Below are 19,400 nucleotides of genomic sequence, written 5' to 3' on the forward strand. Positions count from 1 at the left end.
TCAATATCATCAAACACTAGAGAAAAGCAAATTAAAAGCTCAGTGAAATATTATATCCCATTTAGAATTTTGGGATTACAACCAATTTTTACCTACTAAGTGCTGGTAAGGTTGTGGAATAGCTGGGTCTCTTATACCCTGCTGATGGAGGCACAGAATTTAATAGCCACTCTGGAAAGCAATTTGGCTGTTTGTTATACAAATATGGACTTAGCACATAATCCATCAATCTACTCTTGGTTTACTCCAGAGAAGTAAAGTGCCAGATAGTTGCAGTTTTGTGAACCAAATACCATTTCTGTCACACAATCTTCGTTTTATTTTTTCAAACCCTTTGAACATGTAAAAGTTATGTTTGTGTGAACATGTTTTCATTTAATGTAGGTAACTATCTAGAATAAAAATTGCTAAATCACATGACAAATGTATACTTATTTTTCAAAAAGTCTAATTGATTCTAAAATAACGTATGAAATCTAAGTAATATATGACATGTTTGAGGGTGATCCTTTCTCCTAAGCCTCTCCAATAGTTGGCATTGTCATTCTTTTTGATTACAGATGTTCTACTGACTGTGGATTTTACAAAATCGTGAGTTTAAAAAAAAAAAGATTGTGAAACACATTTGTCTGGTACTTTTTGCTATTGTTTTATATTGTGGAGTCATCTTTCATATGAATGTCCAATATTTGTGTTTATCATTCTGACTTGTCTGTTGTACATAATTCTTTCTAATTTCTTCTATGTTGTTGAAAATGCATTTCATCCTTTATGTGGCTCTCTAATATTCCATGGATGTATGTACCACATCTATTTTGATCCATTCATCCATAGAAGGAGATTTAAGCTGCTTCTATGTCCTAGCTATTATAAATAATGCATTGTGAATATTGTAAATCATGCTTTATATTATTGTTGTTGCTAATGTTTTTTAATATTCTGTGGATAAATGTCCATGAATGGGATTGTAAAATTATTTCCTTTATGTAAGACTCACTACCACCTCCATAAACATCATATTGAAAGTTTTAGGCAATATATAATAAACTTGCATATATATATATACACATATATATACATATATATATAAGATTGCACTAGATTTGCTTTTTAATCCATTAATTAAAATTTCTAATAATTATCTACCCTGTTACCTTGTCTTAAGTTTCCGTTTTTTCCTCCTGGTTTCAATCTTTCTCACTGTTTCAGTCAAGATCTCTGGTTACAAGAGACGCAAATCCAACTTCAATTAAATTAGGTCAAAAACTAATTAAAAGTAATTTCCCTGTATATATAGGTATATATTTGACCACTAATAGGTACACATGCATATATAGTGCTTTTTTCTCAATATGTGAATATATGAATTTTATGTTTGAAACACAATTCTATGAATCAATAAGGTTTCTGATGTTTACCCCTTTGTTGTTAATTACTCAGCAGGGTATTTTGAAAGCAATCTCAAATGAACTCAAGTGAAAAATATCAGCACAAAATGTAGCCTTAGCTGAATGTTTTGATCACTTTTTTACATATCAGAAATTAATTTAGAGATGCATGTAAAATAATTTGACAAGGCAAATTGCTACATTTCCAAGATCACTCACGTAGAAACTAAGAAAGAGGGTGTTGGGGCAAGGATAGGACAGGGCTCAAGGATAAGCATTCTGTTGTTTCCACGGGCTAGTAAACAAGATGTTAAAACACTGATGACTCAAGATCCTTATCCCTGCTTCCATAGATTTCCTTGGATTACTGCCTTTATTACCATTCCTGAGCTAGATTTCCATAGTTTATCAAGTTGGCAGCTATGGGATAAAAAGGGACTTACAGAGGGCCTCCCCTGGTGGCACAGCAGTTGAGCGCTGGGCTGCGAAGCTGCCCACAGCCCTGCAGCACTGGTTCAATCCCCGGCCACCTGCGAGGGTCCCACATGGCACGACAGACCCCTCCTGCCACGCCCACTGCTCCCCTCAGCAGTGTATTTCGTCAGTCTGCCTGTTCTGTTCCCCACTCTGGCTCTGGTGAATTCTCTCACCCTCCCATGCTTCTGTCTGTACCCAGTGCTTGTATAAATAAATAAATAAATCTTTAAAAAAAAGGGGGGGGGGTACTTACAGACCTAGAGATCAGACTGGTTCAAACTGGAACTGTGAGAACACAGCCTCCCTGAAATGTTCACCTTGGAGATGGTGCTGAGCCCTGCAGCACCACCAAACTGCAGGTGATGGGACCCACGACTGGCAACATAAATGGACTTGAATCAAATCTAATCTCCTTGCTTTCTCAGTCAATAAAGTCTAATCCCTTTGTTCTCAAACCCCCCTCCCAAATCTCTATAGACTCCTAGTCCTGGCAGCTGAGGGAGTCTTTAAGTTCGGAGAAGTATCTCTGTTCTTGCTCTTTCAGTTACCAATGAACACTGACTTCTTGCCTGGCCTCAATGGTGTATGTGGAGTCCTTTCAATCCTGTCCAGAGGGTCTCAGAGCTCTTCCCAGCCTGGAAGCAGGATACTTCCTGTCCATCCTTCCATATTGCTGTGGGTGGAGTAGTGGATCACAGCTGGCTGCTTCCAGCTTCTCTGTTTGTGATGTTGGAAGTTGGTATCTGGCTGAGGGACCCAAGCACCCTCACTTGTCTGGTGATAGAAACCATGACCAGGATTTAGTCCAGCACTTTCTAGTGCCAACAACTTTGCTCTTCCCAGTAAGACCAGTCAGATCCTGTAAATAACCAGATAAAATAAGTTTGTTCTGACCCATCCATTTAGATCTGCCCTAACCTGCAATAATACTAGACCTAAAGAGAGCAATTTAATCAACATTATTTTCATGAATTTTTTTGCCTGTTTGGCTGTTATTAGCCTCCCATGGAAGGACTAAACAATTAACATTTCTACTGACTATGAGTCAGCATAAATCATGACAGTATAAAATGTCAGAATTTAAATTTATAAGGAGGAAGCGGCCTAATTTACAATTTCTTCATCCCAGATATCAGGATGCATCAGTACACCCATAATTGGTTTGACATTGAATTTCATAGCAGAAAGCATCTGGGCCCACTCCCATGATGACCAATGAGAGCAATTTCTGAAGCTGGGACAAATTATCCTCTTTAAGAACAACAGCTGTCTCAGTGATCTATAAATATGACTTACCCTTTAGCCTGGGAGAAGTCATGTCGCAGAAAAGCAGGGACAAGGTTTTATGGGTGGTATGATGCTGGCATATGATGCTGGCGGAAAACCAACTGTTCCGCATTTATCTTTCTGGTGGAGAAAGAGTGTATTCACTATGTAGTCCTTTTGTCCTCCTTAATAGACACATCTGCGTACTGTGTCTATGCCTGAACAGTAAGTATACCCATCAGTATGTGAGAAGTTCCCTTTTCACATTATTTCTCTGTAATCTTAAAGGTAAACCATTTCAGAGATTCAACATATTGCAAAAATGCATTATAACTACATTGAGATTCAGGAAGAAAAATCCCTAGACTTCGACCTCCTGTCAGGATGTTATGTATTCTGAGAGGACTTATCTGGATGATTTCATCTCTCTAACTTCTCTGACTCTTTTGTGTTCTTTATTTTACAATAATAGGAACAAATACAATATTAGATTATAATTATTAGAAAAAACATCATATTTAATAAAATATTACACAGTACTTGTTGAGTAAAGTCTCTGAATTGTGATACTCTAGCTCAGAGATCTCCTTAAATCTTAAAACTATTGTTCAAATTGCCAATGAAAGTTATGACAGAGTGGTCTATAATTTCACAAATAAGCCATAAAATGTCTTTCCCACAAATATTGATATTTTCAGACAGTGCAATTTCCATGTGTTTTTGCTATATTAACAGTTCAATATTAATTAAACTATTGCTACTTTTCCTTGGTTGTGGACTTCTAGTGAGTCCTGGACCTCGGATGTGATGGTGAGGGAAATCAGACATGGGGGACTGTCATGTCCAGCATGCAGTAAACCTTTATTGTCTTAGTGTTCATTATATACTATTTTAATTGCAGCAGGTGTAACATCAAAGCATACCATATAATGATAACACATATGAATGATTAGTCTACTTTCTTACTATTATCTATTTACTTCAGACAGTAGGGTGCCAGGTGGTTAGTTCTCATGCACACAATCTTATCGCCCCCTAGCTAGAGCTTGGGAAGTTCGCTCATTATTTTTGTTATTCTCAAACTGTGGAGACAAAGAGGCCTGACTCCATGCAGGTCACATTCCGGGCACTCAAAACCAGGTCCTGTCACTCAGAGGTTTTCCTCCAAGACGCATGTGTTTTCACATGCCTTAGGGACTCAGATCAAGGCCCTTCTGCTCACTGCACGGGGTCTCTCCCAACAGTTGGTAATTTTGGTGGATAAGGAATAATTTGTAATTACTTTCTGCTCTTACTGAACTTACCTTTGGAAATTGAGTTACTGATAACAAATTAAACTGAAAGACTGAGGGTACCCAAGGGCCCCCAAACTTTCTTGTTTAAAAGAGGTTCTGCCATCTTCTTCATAAGGACAAAGTGTGATAGTATTTCCACACTAGTGTGCGTGGAGGAGAAGACAAGAAAGAATAATAGTTTCCCAATGAAACACCCAAGGATACCCATATCTTCCTGGGTAACTGCCTAGCCAAACAGGGTTGACCCAAAACAGGATCACTGGGCCCCAAAAGCTTACAAATCTAAGGCAGCTTCTAACAGGGAAACATCAAGAAGGAGCTGAAGGGGCCAGCCAGATAAGTCTGGGATAAAAGGAGAAAATTAAAGTACAAATCAAGATAAAGCCTGACATTGTCAACTTTACCACATATCTCTTACCCATGTATTTAGTTTATGTTCCCCAACTAACTGGCACAATTCCAAATTTGAAAAGCAATGTGTCTTCTTCACATGTCTCTCCGATTCACATGCCGCTCCTCCTCCAACTATCTTCTCTGTGTCTACCTCAATTGTTCTCTCCAAAACCATCTAATTTTTGGACCTCCCTGGTGGTGCAGGGTTAAAGACAGTGCTATCAAGATATTGACAGCCTCTGCAGCACAAATTCAATCCCTGACCTGCCAGGGAGATACCCACATGGCGCAGCAGATGTCTCCTGTCTCTCCCACTGCTCCCCTCAGCAGTGGATTTCAGTCAGTCTGTCTGTTCTGTCTCCACTCTCTCTGGTGAATCCTCTAACCCTCTGCTCATCTGGCCTGTACCCAGTTCTTGTATAAATAAATAAATAAATAAATAAATAAATAAATAAATAAATAGATTGATAATTTGGGAAATTGCCAAGAATTAGAATTTTTTGTCAGAAATAACTTTTTTTTAAGATTTATTAATTTATGCGGGGGGTGAGAGGATTTGTTTATTTATGTGGGGGGTGGTGACAGGGTTCACCAGAGACAGAGCGGGAACAGAACAGGCAGACTGAAATACAGTGCTGAGGGAGGCAGAGGGCAAAACAGGAGAGGTCTGCTGCACCATGTGGGTAGCTCCCTGGCCAACAGGATATTGAACTTGTGCTGCAGAGGCTGCGACTAGCTTCACAGTGCTGTGCTTAATCCCTTGCACCACTAGGGAGGCCCCAGAAATAACTATTCTATAGGAAAAGTTAGTCTACAGACACTACAAACATCTAGTTGCAGAGCATCTGGTTTTCATCATGAGTCACCCTCCCCTTGTAGTATGAGACCTCTCCCTCTCTCATATATATACCTATACACACACACATATACACACACACACACACACTCTTTCTTGCTGCCCAATGGTTTTAAAATTGCATCTATGTATATTCTCCATAGATATGTAATTAAATGAGTTTTTTTCTCCTTTAAATCTGTCTGACATTAATTTGATTGCTCACCAGACAACAAAGAACATAGAGAGATGGGGATATTTCCTTTTTAGCCCTAGAATATTTATTGATCATTAAAAATGTAAAATATACTTTTAATTGTTTACAAGTATGGAAAGTTCATATCAAAATAATTCATACTAGTTGGTTAAATCTAGGCAAGTTTCCATTATCACTGAGTCAGTTTTCTATAATACAAAAATAATACCTCTTATTTGATAATCAAATATGTTTCTATCAGTAAACAAATACAAAGTTAACGATGATAGTGGTGTTGATGATAATAATTTTGTATATGTTGTCCCAATCATTTTGAATGTTTTATTCTTCTACAAGTTTACAAGTTCAATTTATTTTCTATATACCTTTTTTCCACATCATTTAAGCATTAACTTAAACATAGAGAAGGACACAGTTAAATGGTGAAATAAATAAAGGTAGAAAGGCAAAGTAAAAATTCTTATAGACCACACCATCCATCTTACATTGCCTTCATACACTGAGTAGAAAAAAGATTGTCCAATGTTGTCCCTCATTTACTTTCAGTGACAACATACCTCTTGCAATGAAAGCATCTCACCCCTAAGCAACCCTGTTTCCCTTTGGAGTGTCCTGGAAAATTACTGCCAACCAATGGTCCTGCAGGGAAGATGCCTGGAGCATAAAATACACCGATATCACTCCACTCCCATCTTTAGTGTTTCCTACTTGTCAAGTCACCTGGAAGACAGAAATCAAATGGGATTTTAATGCTGCTCAAAATGACTTACATTGAAGGACACAGCTCAGTGGTAGAGCACGAATTTTGCATGTATCAGACCTGGAGGTGTGATCCATGGCATCTTCACATTAGTTACATTTTGGAATAAAAATTACAATTTATTTCTATTTGTTCAGCCCTTGGTGGATCATTCTGTAACAGTGTGATGTCCACAGAGAGGGGAGATTCCAGATTCCCTGCCCCACTCAAGGAAGGGTGGGGCTGAAGGTGGAGCTGAGCAGTAAGAAGAGGCTGAAGAAAACTTCAAAAAGGAAAGGAAAGACATGGAGAAAGAAGCAGACTAGAAAAGGCACATGGATCAGAGAGACATGTGAAGAAGCCACGCTTGCTTCTTGGCCTTGGGCCTGTACCAGGGACTTGGGGGACATGGAAAGGAGGCACTTGAAAGAGGCGTGGGTGAGAGACTGTAGGGAGATTGATAATCGCAGACTTTATCTTGATTTGTACTTTTATTTTGCTCCTTTCCTTCCAGATTTGCCTGGCCCCTTCTCTACCTTCCCTAGGGTCCCCACCAGAAGGTGCCTTAGACTTGTGGCAAGTTTTCCGGCCTCAGCTGCCCTGCTTTGGGTTAACCCTGTTTGGGCATTTATCCACAAGGGGATGGGTAACTTTATGTGCTTCATTGGGAAACTATATTCTTTCTCTTTCTTTCTATCACACACTAATTCTATTAAAGTTCTATAACAGGGTGGTGCCCAGGAAAAGTGGAGGTTCCAGGTTTCATGCCCCACCTAAGGGAGAGTGAGCTGGGCAGGGAGGAGGAGAAGCTGGAGAGGAGACTGGTAGAAGAAAGGGAAAAAGATGGGGAGCAGCAAGGAGCCCTGGAGGAGGCACATGGAGCAGAGAGACGCTTGAGGAAGCTGCACTTGCTTTCTGGTCCTGGACTGGCTCAAACAGACGTGGGTGAGAAACTCCTGGGGAGGTTAGCAACGGCAGCTTTATCTTGGTTTTGATTTTGCTCTTTCCTTCCAGATTTGTCTGGCTGTTTCTCACCCTTTTCTATGGGTCCCCTCCAGAAGGTGTTTTAGTCTTGTAGCAGGTTTTTGGGCCTCAGTGGCCCTGCTTTGGGCCAAACCTGTTTGTGTAATTTACTCACAAGGGGCTGGATGACTTCTGGTGCTTGATTTGGAAACTATATTGTCTTTTCTTTGTTGTACACTATCACTATTTGTATTAAAGTTCCTTTCCATTAAAGGTCTTTTTTTAATTTATTTTAAGATTTTTTATTTATGCATACAAGAACTGGGGTACAGGCCAGAGGTGTGGGGGTACAGGCCAGAGGTGTGTGAGAGAATCCACCAGAGACAGAGCAGGGAACAGCACAGGCAGACTGACTGAAGTACACTGCTGAGGGAGCAGCGGGCGAGACAGGAGAGGTCTGCTGCGCCATGTGGGTTGCTCCCTGGCCGGGGATTGAACTCATGCTGCAGTGGCTGTGGATAGCTTCATAGGTTGCGTCCTAACCTCTGGCACCACCAGGGAAGCCCCATTAAAGGTCTTACACACTAGAGTATGTTTTTTTCTTGATGTGGCGGGTGGCAGAACCTATTTAGAGCAGGCAGGTTTGAGCGTTCTGGGTACACTTCACCCTGCCAGGTAACAATACTTCAAATATTATCATACTTAATGATATAAGTTATTGAGCACAAAATTATCTATCTCCTGAAATAAAAAAGAATGATGGAAATTAGTGAATGGAGACAGAAAAATGCCAACTATCCAATAATTAGTTATAAATTGAACTCAAGCTAAATATGGGGAATTGAAGCACTTTCAGCACCTACCCTGGAGGTGTGATAAACAGGCAACAACCTGAGTCCTGCCTGGAGGAAACTCTAATCACCCAAAACAAAGAGAATAACTAAACCAAAATTGAGCTTATCTGTCATCAGCATCTGTGGGGGCTGCTTGCCAGTGGAGAAGAATTTTTTTAAGAGAATGACTACAGGCATCAGGCAAAGGATTCATTTACTATCAGGAAGTTTTAACAGGGGCAATTAAGTGATATTAAAATCAAACATACTGTTGAAAGTAGGAAAAAAAAAAGAAGTCAAAAAATAGTCTTTCATTCCAGGTTCCAACCAGATTTGAAAACTAACCTAATTGCAGTTTCAGCCTCTCCCAAGTGTGTGCTTAAACCTAGCCCTGGTCAGTTGGAGTACCCTGATCTGGAGTAGTGATAAGATCCTCCTCCTGTCCCTGAGGGCAGGTAGCCTTGCCTGGAATAGTTTTTCTCTTTTTGCTAATAAAGGAGTCCTACTGTCTTTCTCATTAAAAAAGCCTATTGTGTTTAAGTCTTCCCCATCCTTTTATACTTCCTGGATGGGTTGCTGTCTGATTCATGGATACTTTAATAAAGCTAATTAGATCTCTAAATTTATGTTGATAGATTTTGTTTTTTAACAACAGACTAGTCCCTTAAGTTAGCCTCTTCTCTCCATATTTCATGATCATCTTGAGAGAAAATTGCTTTCTCCCTTTATTTTGCATTTATGGCATTTTGTTTTCTTTCTGCTTTTGCAATTAAACTACTTGACCCTTTTTATTTTCCATTTTAAAGTAATAGATGACCACAAGGAACATTTGGAAAATAAGGTAAAAAGGAGAGAATTCTAAGTCATGATTCTGTTTCCCAAAGATAATCACTACTAACACTATGTTCTCAACTTTTTCCTTACATAATTTCATTTGCTCAACAATTTTTCTGGGTATAATTTTATTTGCTTGTCTTACGAACTTGTAACCATCCTTCAGATGAGTAGTTTTCAAAATATGAGCTGGGGACCAGAAGTCTGGGATTACTCAGCCACTTGCTAGAAACACAAATTATCGAGCCCCATTCCAAATCTACTGAAACATAAACTGGCATTTAGACTCAGCAATCTGTGTTTTAACAAGCCCCTCAGGTAACATGATGTATGCTGAAGTTTAAGAACCACCATTACAGGCGTTATTTTATAGTCTGTGTCTGTTGACTGAATAGTATCATATTCATATTTTCCAATTCATGATAAACACAGTAATTTCAATAAAATATTAGGATTTATAACTCCAGAATTATAATTTATATTTTCTATTTATAATTTATAATCCTTAAGAAGATAATACACTTAAATTATAGTTCATTTAAACAGTCATGTTGAAATATACACTGCATACCTTCTATGTAATAATGGTGTTCTGGGTGGCATGGATAGACTATCAGAAGGGAAAATGTTCTACTTAATCATTCCTCATTTTGTTAGTACACAACTAAGGGGCACCCAAGATCCCAAACTATTAAAGAGTTCTTGTTTTAAAGGTATCCAGCATCTGTGTGCACACAAAGGAAATACATTTTTAGGGTTGGGGGAAGAGCATGTCCTGAATGAACTTCACCCAATAATATCTGATGGACTCCACCCCTACCTCAATGCTGAAGTGATCCCAGATGCTCAAGATTACAACTCCCATCATGCGATGAATCTGCCATGACTCTTGAACTCTTGAAGGGGGTGTTGCTGGGAATTAAGAATGATGTTAAGCAGCTCTGCTTGTTATAAAACCGAAGACATGTGGGCCTGGAATGGTGAGTGGTTTTGCCTGCCTTTAGCAACCCCCCAGGTCCCAGGCAACTACCAGTAGGGCGCATTGACCAATTAAATTCTCTCTTGCTCCCTCCCTCATTCGCTCCCTCCCCTCTTCCTCCTTTCCCTTTCCTGCCTTTTCATTTCCCTTGTAGATCAACCTTTTATTAACTTTTCTATGTGTGTCTTCCCTTGGGTCTTACGCTGAGGTTTCTTTTTTTTTAAGCGTGAGCAGACTCACCCCCAGGCCATCCCCTTTCCTTTTGGTGTCACCCTGTAACATTCATAAGGCAGACCTTAATAGAATTAGTGTACATAAGAGAGAGGAGGATAAAGGATATTCCTAATAAAAGTTGTCTAATAAACACCCAAAGTTAACCATCCCTTCATGGGCAAATGCCCAACCAAACTGGGCCAGCCTGAAGTGAGGTCGCTGAAGCCCAAAAGCTTGCCACAAATAGAAAGTATCTTCTGGTGGGGAACAAGTAAGGGGGATGGCAGGTCTTAGAGAGTTGGGGGCAAAGGAGATGCCCTGTCAAGATAATGGCTGCCACCCATCTCTTTCCAGTGTCTCCTCCATGTTTCCTCCAAGTCCCCTTCCCAAAATCACCAAGTTATAATTTGGCTGCAGAAAACAAGATCCCATAGCCCACCTGCTTTTTGTCCTATACAGCTCCACCTGGTCACTCAGCTCCACCCCTAGCTCCCAGTAACTCCCCTGCTCTAGAAGTCCAGTCCATGGCACATTGGCACCTGCCCACAAGGCTGCTGCATGTGATTGGGGGCCATGTGGGTGGGGAATGGTATCTCCCCTTAACAACTCTGATTACGTCTAATTTTTCATCATTGTAATTAATGCTAAGGCTAAATATTAAGTGTAAAGATGCCCCCCCTTATATTTTAGATGGAAGGAAAAAATATTTAAATCAGTATCATGTTGAGCATCAACATCATTTGTTGATAAGTCATCAAAAGAACATCTTTTTTTCTGGGCCTCCCCTGTTGGCACAAAGGGTTGAGCGCAGTGCTGTGAAGCGGTCCGCATCCTCTGCAGAGCAGGTTCCATCCCTGCTGGCCGGGAGCTACCCATGGGCCGCAGCAGACCTCTCCTGTCCTGCCCGCTGCTCCCCTCGGCAGTGTATTTTGGTCGTCTGCCTGTTCTGCTCCCCACTCTATCGCTGGTGAATCCTCTCACCCTCCTGCACCTCTGGCCTGTACCCCAGCTCTTGTATAAAAATAAATAAATCTTTGAAAAAATACAAAAGAACATCTTTTCTTTTTCCAGGATTCTCTTCTCTTTATTAAAGCAAAACTTTTCTTAAATCTTACTCAGAATAATAATAGTTCAGTCCTGGTTTCCCCTGTTCCTCAGAAGGAAATATTAGAAGTTCCAGTTAATTCTCAGAAAGAATCCACCATTATCCACTCTTTTTTTTTTTAAAGATTTTTATTTATTTGTTTGTTTGTTTGTTTATTTATTTATTTATTTATTTATTTTACTTATTTATACAAGCACTGGGTACAGTCAGAAGTGCGGGAGGGTGAGAGAATTCACCAGAGCCAGAGCGGGGAGCAGAGCAGGCAGAAGGACCGAAGTACACTGCTGAGCGGAGCAGCGGGCGGCAGGAGAGGTCTGCGCGCCATGTGGGACCCTCCTCCGGTGTCCAGGGAGCAGCCGGGGATCGAACCGGCGCTGCAGAGGCTGCGGGCTGCGGGCAGCTTCGCAACCCAGCGCTCAACCGCTGCGCCACCGGGGAGAACCCATTATCCACTCTTAATTCTAAAATTATATTTCCCAGACTGATCCAATTCTTGTCCGATACAATGGAGGGTAAAGCGTTTCAGTCATTTCTGGTCAGCAATGATCTTTCACTTCTGATTAAGAAGGGAACATATGTCATTTCGTTCTCTAGCCTCTTCTGTGATCCCCATTGTTTGCCTGAGATCTCAACGTGCCTGTTCGCTTCTCTGTCCTCATACAATGATGAGCAGTGAGCCAGAATAATTGTGTTTGAAGACATATCTCATAAGTCACAAGCTGTATCAGGAGAATATAGTTTCTTTCAGGCCCTTTAGACATGAGTTGGTGCATGGCTGACTCTGCCCCTTTTGTGAAATCCTACCCCCTGGCTTCCAGCCAGGTCAATTATAACAGAACTGATGTGGTCCATCAAAGATACTTAGTAATGTTAAATCTCACAAAGAAAGTGATCCAATCAAATTGTCTCTCTTCCCAAAAGTTTTGCTGGGCCTTTTTCTATGATATAAAAAGCACAATCTATTGAGCAAAATCAGATACAGTATGTGTCTGCTTCCTCAAATATACGGGTTTTAATGTAATTAAGAATACATAACTAAAAAGGCAGACTTTAGTATAAACAGCATATTAGCCATATTGATTGACTATCTGCTTTAATAGATATAATAGATTTAATAGATATAATAGAGATATCTGCTCCTTGATGTCCTCGGGGTTGTCTCAGTGCCGTCACCTCGATGGCCTGAGTTCAATCTCTGCGGATCCCCAGCCAGGGAGCTAATCCACGTATGACACAGCAGACCTCGCCTGTCTCACCTGCTGCTCCCTGCAGCAGTGTATTCCAGTAGATCTGCCTGTTCTGTGCCCCCCTACTCTGTCTCTCTGGTGAATCCTCTCACCCCCACACCTCTAGCCTACACTCTAGTTTTATATGCATAAATAAAAATACATCTTCAAAAAATAGATATAGTAGAGAAAACTTCTAAATATTTTAAATTTATTAACAAATATTTATTGAACATCTAGTATGTGCCAGGAAAAAGCTACTGTAGGTATATAACATCAAAACAGGCAAAAATTTCTGCCTCATGGAGCTTACACATTATTGGAAAACATAAACAACAAACAATTAAAATTAGTTATTGCAATGTCAAAAATAGAGTGATTTAGAGAAGGTAGGAAATATGAGGGAGCTGGTTGTAATTTTAAATATTATGCTATTTCTAGGAGTTGACATTTAAGTTAGGTTCTGAAGGAGTTAAGAGAGCGAGTCTTGTAGAAAGAATATTCTAGGATCACCTGCATATACCCGGGGCTCTACTGGAGAAAGCACTAAGGCTGAAACAGGATTGAAAGTGGTTAGGCATAAGGAAGGACTTCCTAGTGAGGCATTGTGGGGATCTAGGTTCCTGTATATCATGTCTTGCTTTCTACATTTTTGTACTTGGGGCATCTGAATGTCCTTGAGAATGGGGGTCTGGTGTGTGGAGAAAAGGTGGAGAGGAGGGAGAAGCTGAGTAGGGATCATACTTTCAACTCTGTCTCTATGTTTGTTCTTCCTTTGCATTCATAGTTCAAAGTGTGATTTTAACGTATTTAGTAAATCTTAGAACCTTTAGATGTGAAGGAAATTTTCTCATGAGAGAAGACCAAACTGAGGAATTTCCAACCTTCTGGAGGTTCAAAGTAATAATTTATGACAAAAATATTTTAAAATGTGAAATGAATCACTAATGATCTTTTTTCCTTTGGTTACGTGCTAAAATTAAAATATGTTTAGTGTTTTGGTTAAATAAAATATTAAAATTGTTTCACCCATTACTTTTATTTTAATGTGGCTATTAGAATACTATAAATTTTATCTATGACTCAAATTTATAGCTCAGATTATACTGCTACTGGATAGCATTTTTTATAAGTTTAATAATATATCCTTTTTAAAAGATCTTCACTATTTCAATGTTATATTTAAAATAAATATAGACTCACAGAGATTTGCAAAAGAGTACAGAGATCTATTTTACCCTTGATGCAGTTCCTCACAATGGTTACATCTTATGTTACTTGTCATATAAGCAGAAACGTGACATGGGTATAGTGTGTTGATGTTTTAGTTAGTTCTGTTCCATTTGATCCCATGTAGGTTAATGCAACCACCAGAGCCATTCAATGCAGAATTATTCTATCACCACAAAGATCTCTTTTGCATCCCACTTTATAGTCATGTTCATCCTGCACCTCCCATCCATGGGATGGAAGCCACTAATCCATCCTCTAGCTCGATGGCTGTGTCATTCAGAGGATGTTTTATAGCTGGACTCACACAGTATGTGACAAAACGAGATTGCCATACTTCACTCAGCAAAACATCATTTTCTTTTAATTTCCTTTTTATTTTTGGTTATATGTTTTACTGAAATTTTTTTCTGTGTTGACGGTAGTTCTTAAATTTTTTAGTTAATGCTATTGAATTTTTGCTTTGAGAGTTCTGCTGCTTTAAAGATTAGAAAGTCGGGCCTCCCTGGTGGCGCAGCGGTTGAGTGCTGGGCTGCGAAGCTGCTGGCAGACTCTGTAGGGCCGGTTCGATCCCCGGCCACCGGCGAGGGTCCCTCATGGAGTGCAGACCTCTCCTGCTGCCCACTGCCCCCCTTAGCAGTGTGCTTCGGTCCTTCTGCCTGTTCTGCTCCCCGCTCTGGCTCTGGTAAATTCTCTCACCTCCCGCGTTTCTGACTATACCCAGTATTTGTATAAATAAATAAATCTTTTAAAAATAAATAAATAAAGATTAGAAAGTCCTTGTATCTCCGAGATTTGGTAAATATATCTTTCCTTCAAATTATATTATAGCTATTTAGTTATTTCTTTATTAACATTTTAAGGAATTGAGCTTATTTTACTGTGTATAATTTCCAGTAGGAAAGCTGATTAATTGTCCTAAAATTTTGTTTTAAAAAATACATCTTGGGGCCTCCCCTGGTGGTGCAGCGGGTTGAGTGCAGAGCTGTGAAGCTGTCCGCAGCATCTGCAGCACGGGTTCGAGCCCGGCTGGCCAGGGAGATACCCACATGGCATGGTAGACCTCTCCTGACTTGCCTGCTGCTCCCCTCAGCAGTGTATTTCAGTCAGTCTGCCTGTTCTGTTCCCCTCTCTGTTTCTGGTGAATCCTCTCACCCTCCTGTGTGTCTGACCTGTATCCCAGTTCTTGTATGTGTGAATAAATAAATCTTTTTAAAAAAATAAAATAAATAATAAATAAATAATAAAAAAAATAAAAAAAAAATCTCCCATTACTCACTTTTTTGATGCTTCCTGAACTACTGTAGGTGCTCAGTAAATGTCTGTGCCATAACCAGGACTTAGATTTGAACATATGGAGGTTGGAATTATAGACCTTTAGATGAAATTGCACTGTATCTTTCAAACTACATCAAATTCCACCACTAGATTAAAAAGTTTTATAAATTTTGCTGAACACTGTTGGGAAAATGGAGCGGTAACCCATGACTTGGAAGTAAGAGGAATAGTCTATACCTAAGGAACTAGATTCTTTTCCTATATGAAGCATTTTTGGTTTAATTATTGAAATGTTTATTGAAAAACAAAATAAACTATGCTTTTTTTCTAAGACCTAAATCAAACATTATTTCTATGTATTATTGCATCTGTTTTTCCTACCTCTTAAACTCTTTGATGGGCACCTAGATCAACACACCAAAGAAGCCATCAGTGGTTTGATGTGGGAAAATTACTATAAGATAGGGGAAATGATCAGATGATACCAAGACTTAGAATATCTGAGGAAAAACTTAGCTTTCAGCATAGCTTGTAGGTTTTGCAGAAACCTCTCTGACCCAGCAACTCTGAAATTAGCTAATGCTTTGGTCCAGGGAGACAAGGGCAGGATGCATGAACGTGAGCAAAGGTGAGCATAACAATGAGTAGATTCAATGATACTTGAGTTCATTCCCAACATCTAGCTCCATATAAACTATTTATTTTTCCAAAGTGAGTGCCTTTGGAAAATGGCATGTATTCTATATTTTGGTCTGTAGAGTAACAATAAATTGCTCTATCGGTGAAAGGAAGAACTGAAAGCTTCTCACACAACATTCCTCTTGCCTCCTTGAGCAATTAGGAGCAGGCATACTTCACAGTGGTGTAGCAGAACTGATTCGTTTAGACAGCAATAACTATCAATTCCACCTCCTCCAATAAACTAAGAGCAATTATTCTAACAATCCACTGGAATTTATCTTTTACTCATATTCCAAAGCAATTTGTTGATATTTCTATAAAACATATATCATACTATTTTTCCTTAAACTTTATTTTAATATCCTTTCCTCCCTTCTATAATCACACCATGCTCCTAAGGGTATGAAAAATAACTTACTAAATTTTTACCTTGAATGTCTATCCCAGTATGTGGGTCTTAAAAAATGCTTAATGAGTGTCGGTTGTATTAAAGAAATCATAAATACAGAGAAATTATCTGGAAACATACATATCGTTACCCACACATTTTCAGGTAGAGTAATTAGGAACACGGAACTTCAAAACGCTGGGTCTTGAGTGTTTTGTAAGCTATTATTTATCTGTATAGATCCATTCTTTTTTTCCCAAACCTTAATAAGTCTTAATTCCTTCATGGGAATAGACAGTAATAATAATAGTACTTACACAATAAGAATGTTGGAAGTATTTATCAATATAATTCATGTTTAAATGTAACTAACATCTAGCATGTAGCATTATTCATTATTCAATTAAATATTCAATAATTATTTAGTTTTGGTAAACAGAAAGTGAGGTAGATATATCTGTGGTAGGTAAAATTTTTAAGTGGAGATTCAATTTGATTACAGAAAATAGGCAATTATTTCTGTAACTTTAATCAACATCAGGAAACAATTGAGTAGTTATTCATTTGGAGATGTGAGGGCAGTTTTTAAATGAATTCTAATGTCAACCTCTGCAGAACTGATTGTGAACTTCACCCTTGACATGATGGCTAAATAAGCAATTGCTTATTAACTGCTGCCTGGAGGTTTACTTTTTAATCTCCTGAACTAGCGATAAAGTGAAGATTTGATTTGGAGATTTCAAATCAGACTATAGACAATTTGCAGCTAAGGTGAGAAAGTAAGAGAAAACAGGGCGGCTTGGGTCAAATGGCAAAAAAATACAATTTAGTTGTTGACTGAGAAGATAGGCTGAGGAGACACTTTTTGAGGCTAATATGCTTGGGACAATTTACCCTCCACGGATGGGTGGCTGGGACACTTCTCAATATCACTTAATGGCTTTCCCCTAAAGGGCTCCAGAGCGCTGCCTTATCCTAATTTGTTCTTTCCCTCCATCATGAGAGCAGCACCTCAATTACCGGTGTGTTTAATGCTGACAACGTGCTACTTACATGATGGATACTTTTCCGAGAGCTGTGGAAAAGGGGGTAGTTCAGCAACCACACGTTCTCTGATCATGTTGATGAAGACAAAACAATCCTGAGAATAAAGCTCTCAAGTATCAGGTCAGAGTTGTACATGAGTCATGGGCTGAAATCAAACACTTTTAGGTCTGTACCACCAGCTAGTCATGTGACTTTGGATGAATACCTGCGCCACTGTGACCCCTACTGTCTTCATTTGTTTAAAGTGGAAACAAGGGGCCCCCCCTGGTGGCGCACAGGGTTAAGATGCAGCACATGAAGAGGTCCGCAGCCACTGCAGCACGAGTTCGATGCCCAGCCAGAGAGCAGCACACATGGCACAGCAGATCTCTCCTGACTCGCATGCTGTTCCCCTCAGCAGTGTATTTCAGTCGATCTGCCTGTTCTGTTCCCTGCTCTGTCCCTGGTGAATCCTCTCACCCCCCATCTCTGGCCTGTACTCCAGTTCTTGTATGCATAAATAAATAAATCTTTAAAAAAAGTAAAGTGGAAACAAGACTATCCACCTCATGAGGGAATAAATAAGCAAAACAGGGCCAGAAAATGAGGTCTTTTCTGCACCTGTGCTTACTCCATGTTTAGAATTCATGCACCACTGCTCTTAAAGAACTAACAATACAATCAACACTAAGAAAGGAGCAGTTTTTACATAGACCCCCCTCAAGGTTGTCCAGTATCTTCAAGAAATATGTCATGCAAAGTCTTTATGGTACTTTTACCAAGTTCTTCAGAACACAGTGTTGTCACTTAGGATCAATTCTGTGGCCCCTCCAGGAGTTCATACCCCAATTTTTCTTCCTATTATGAACTACATGGAGGACCTGGGGACACTGTCACAGCCTTTTCCTAGTCTTCCTCAGCTATGGCAAATACCAATCTCACAATATCATTGAATTTATGTATTGCTGCCACCATGGAACACTGACCCCATAAGGGATGCTTGATAACAATTCAGTAAATAGCCATTGCATTTTAAGCAATCAAAACATGTTATGACTCAGTGAAAACTAGTTTCTTTCTACTGATAGTTCAAAACATTTTGAATTTTTCTGAAATTGCTCATATTGGATAAGGTATACACATCTTCACACACTCAGTGAGACTTGATAAGTATGATTTAAATACATACAAAGGCCTTGATTAACATTCCTGCAATATCCCTTCATTTTTATATTACTAACAACATGGTCTTCCTACGTGTTCATGAAAAGTCACAGTGTAGGTGGGAATGTTCTTTCAATGCTGCTTCACTTTTGTACGAAGGCACCATCATAGAGGAAGAATGCTTTAATAGACATCTCATTGAATACATTGCTTTCCCATCCAATCCCTACTCTTCTTCCTTGATGATAGAAAATCACTGAAGTAAACATAAATGTTTAAAGTCATCCTTCATGCCTGTCTTCATGTCCACTAGAAACCACTCCCATAGGTTTTGTTAATGTGCAATGCCCACACTGGAGAAATGTCTGAGAGCTGTTCCCCAACCTGAGGGGGCAATAATCACACAATTCATGGAAAAAACTGGACTTGGCCCCAAATAAAACATCTATTTCCATCAGCCATATGTGTTTCACATCTCATGCGGCTGACTACTGTACTTAGGAGATACCATTTTTCTCTTCCCACTGAGAATCCCAGCATCAAAATGAAGTTCCCATTACATTAGCTTTTTGAGCCTAAGTTTTAGGAGAATGAAGCAGATCATAGCATGATTAAAATGATTAATTTAGATTATGATGGAGTTGTTCTAATATAAATAAAGTTCAAATTATTTCTCTCTTCTGTGACACTTTGCATAATATTTTCTCCATTTTGTAGCCTCATACCATTCATGTTAACACAAACCACTAGGAAAATAGCAGAACTACATATTTCATGTCTTCAGTATAAGCTCTTCAAATCCTGACTGATACAATAGTCTCTGAAATACTATATATACACACACACATATATTTTTCATGTTTCCCTTTC

This window comes from Talpa europaea (assembly GCF_964194135.1).
Source record: "Talpa europaea genome assembly, chromosome: 1".
NCBI classification, from domain to species: domain Eukaryota; kingdom Metazoa; phylum Chordata; class Mammalia; order Eulipotyphla; family Talpidae; genus Talpa; species Talpa europaea.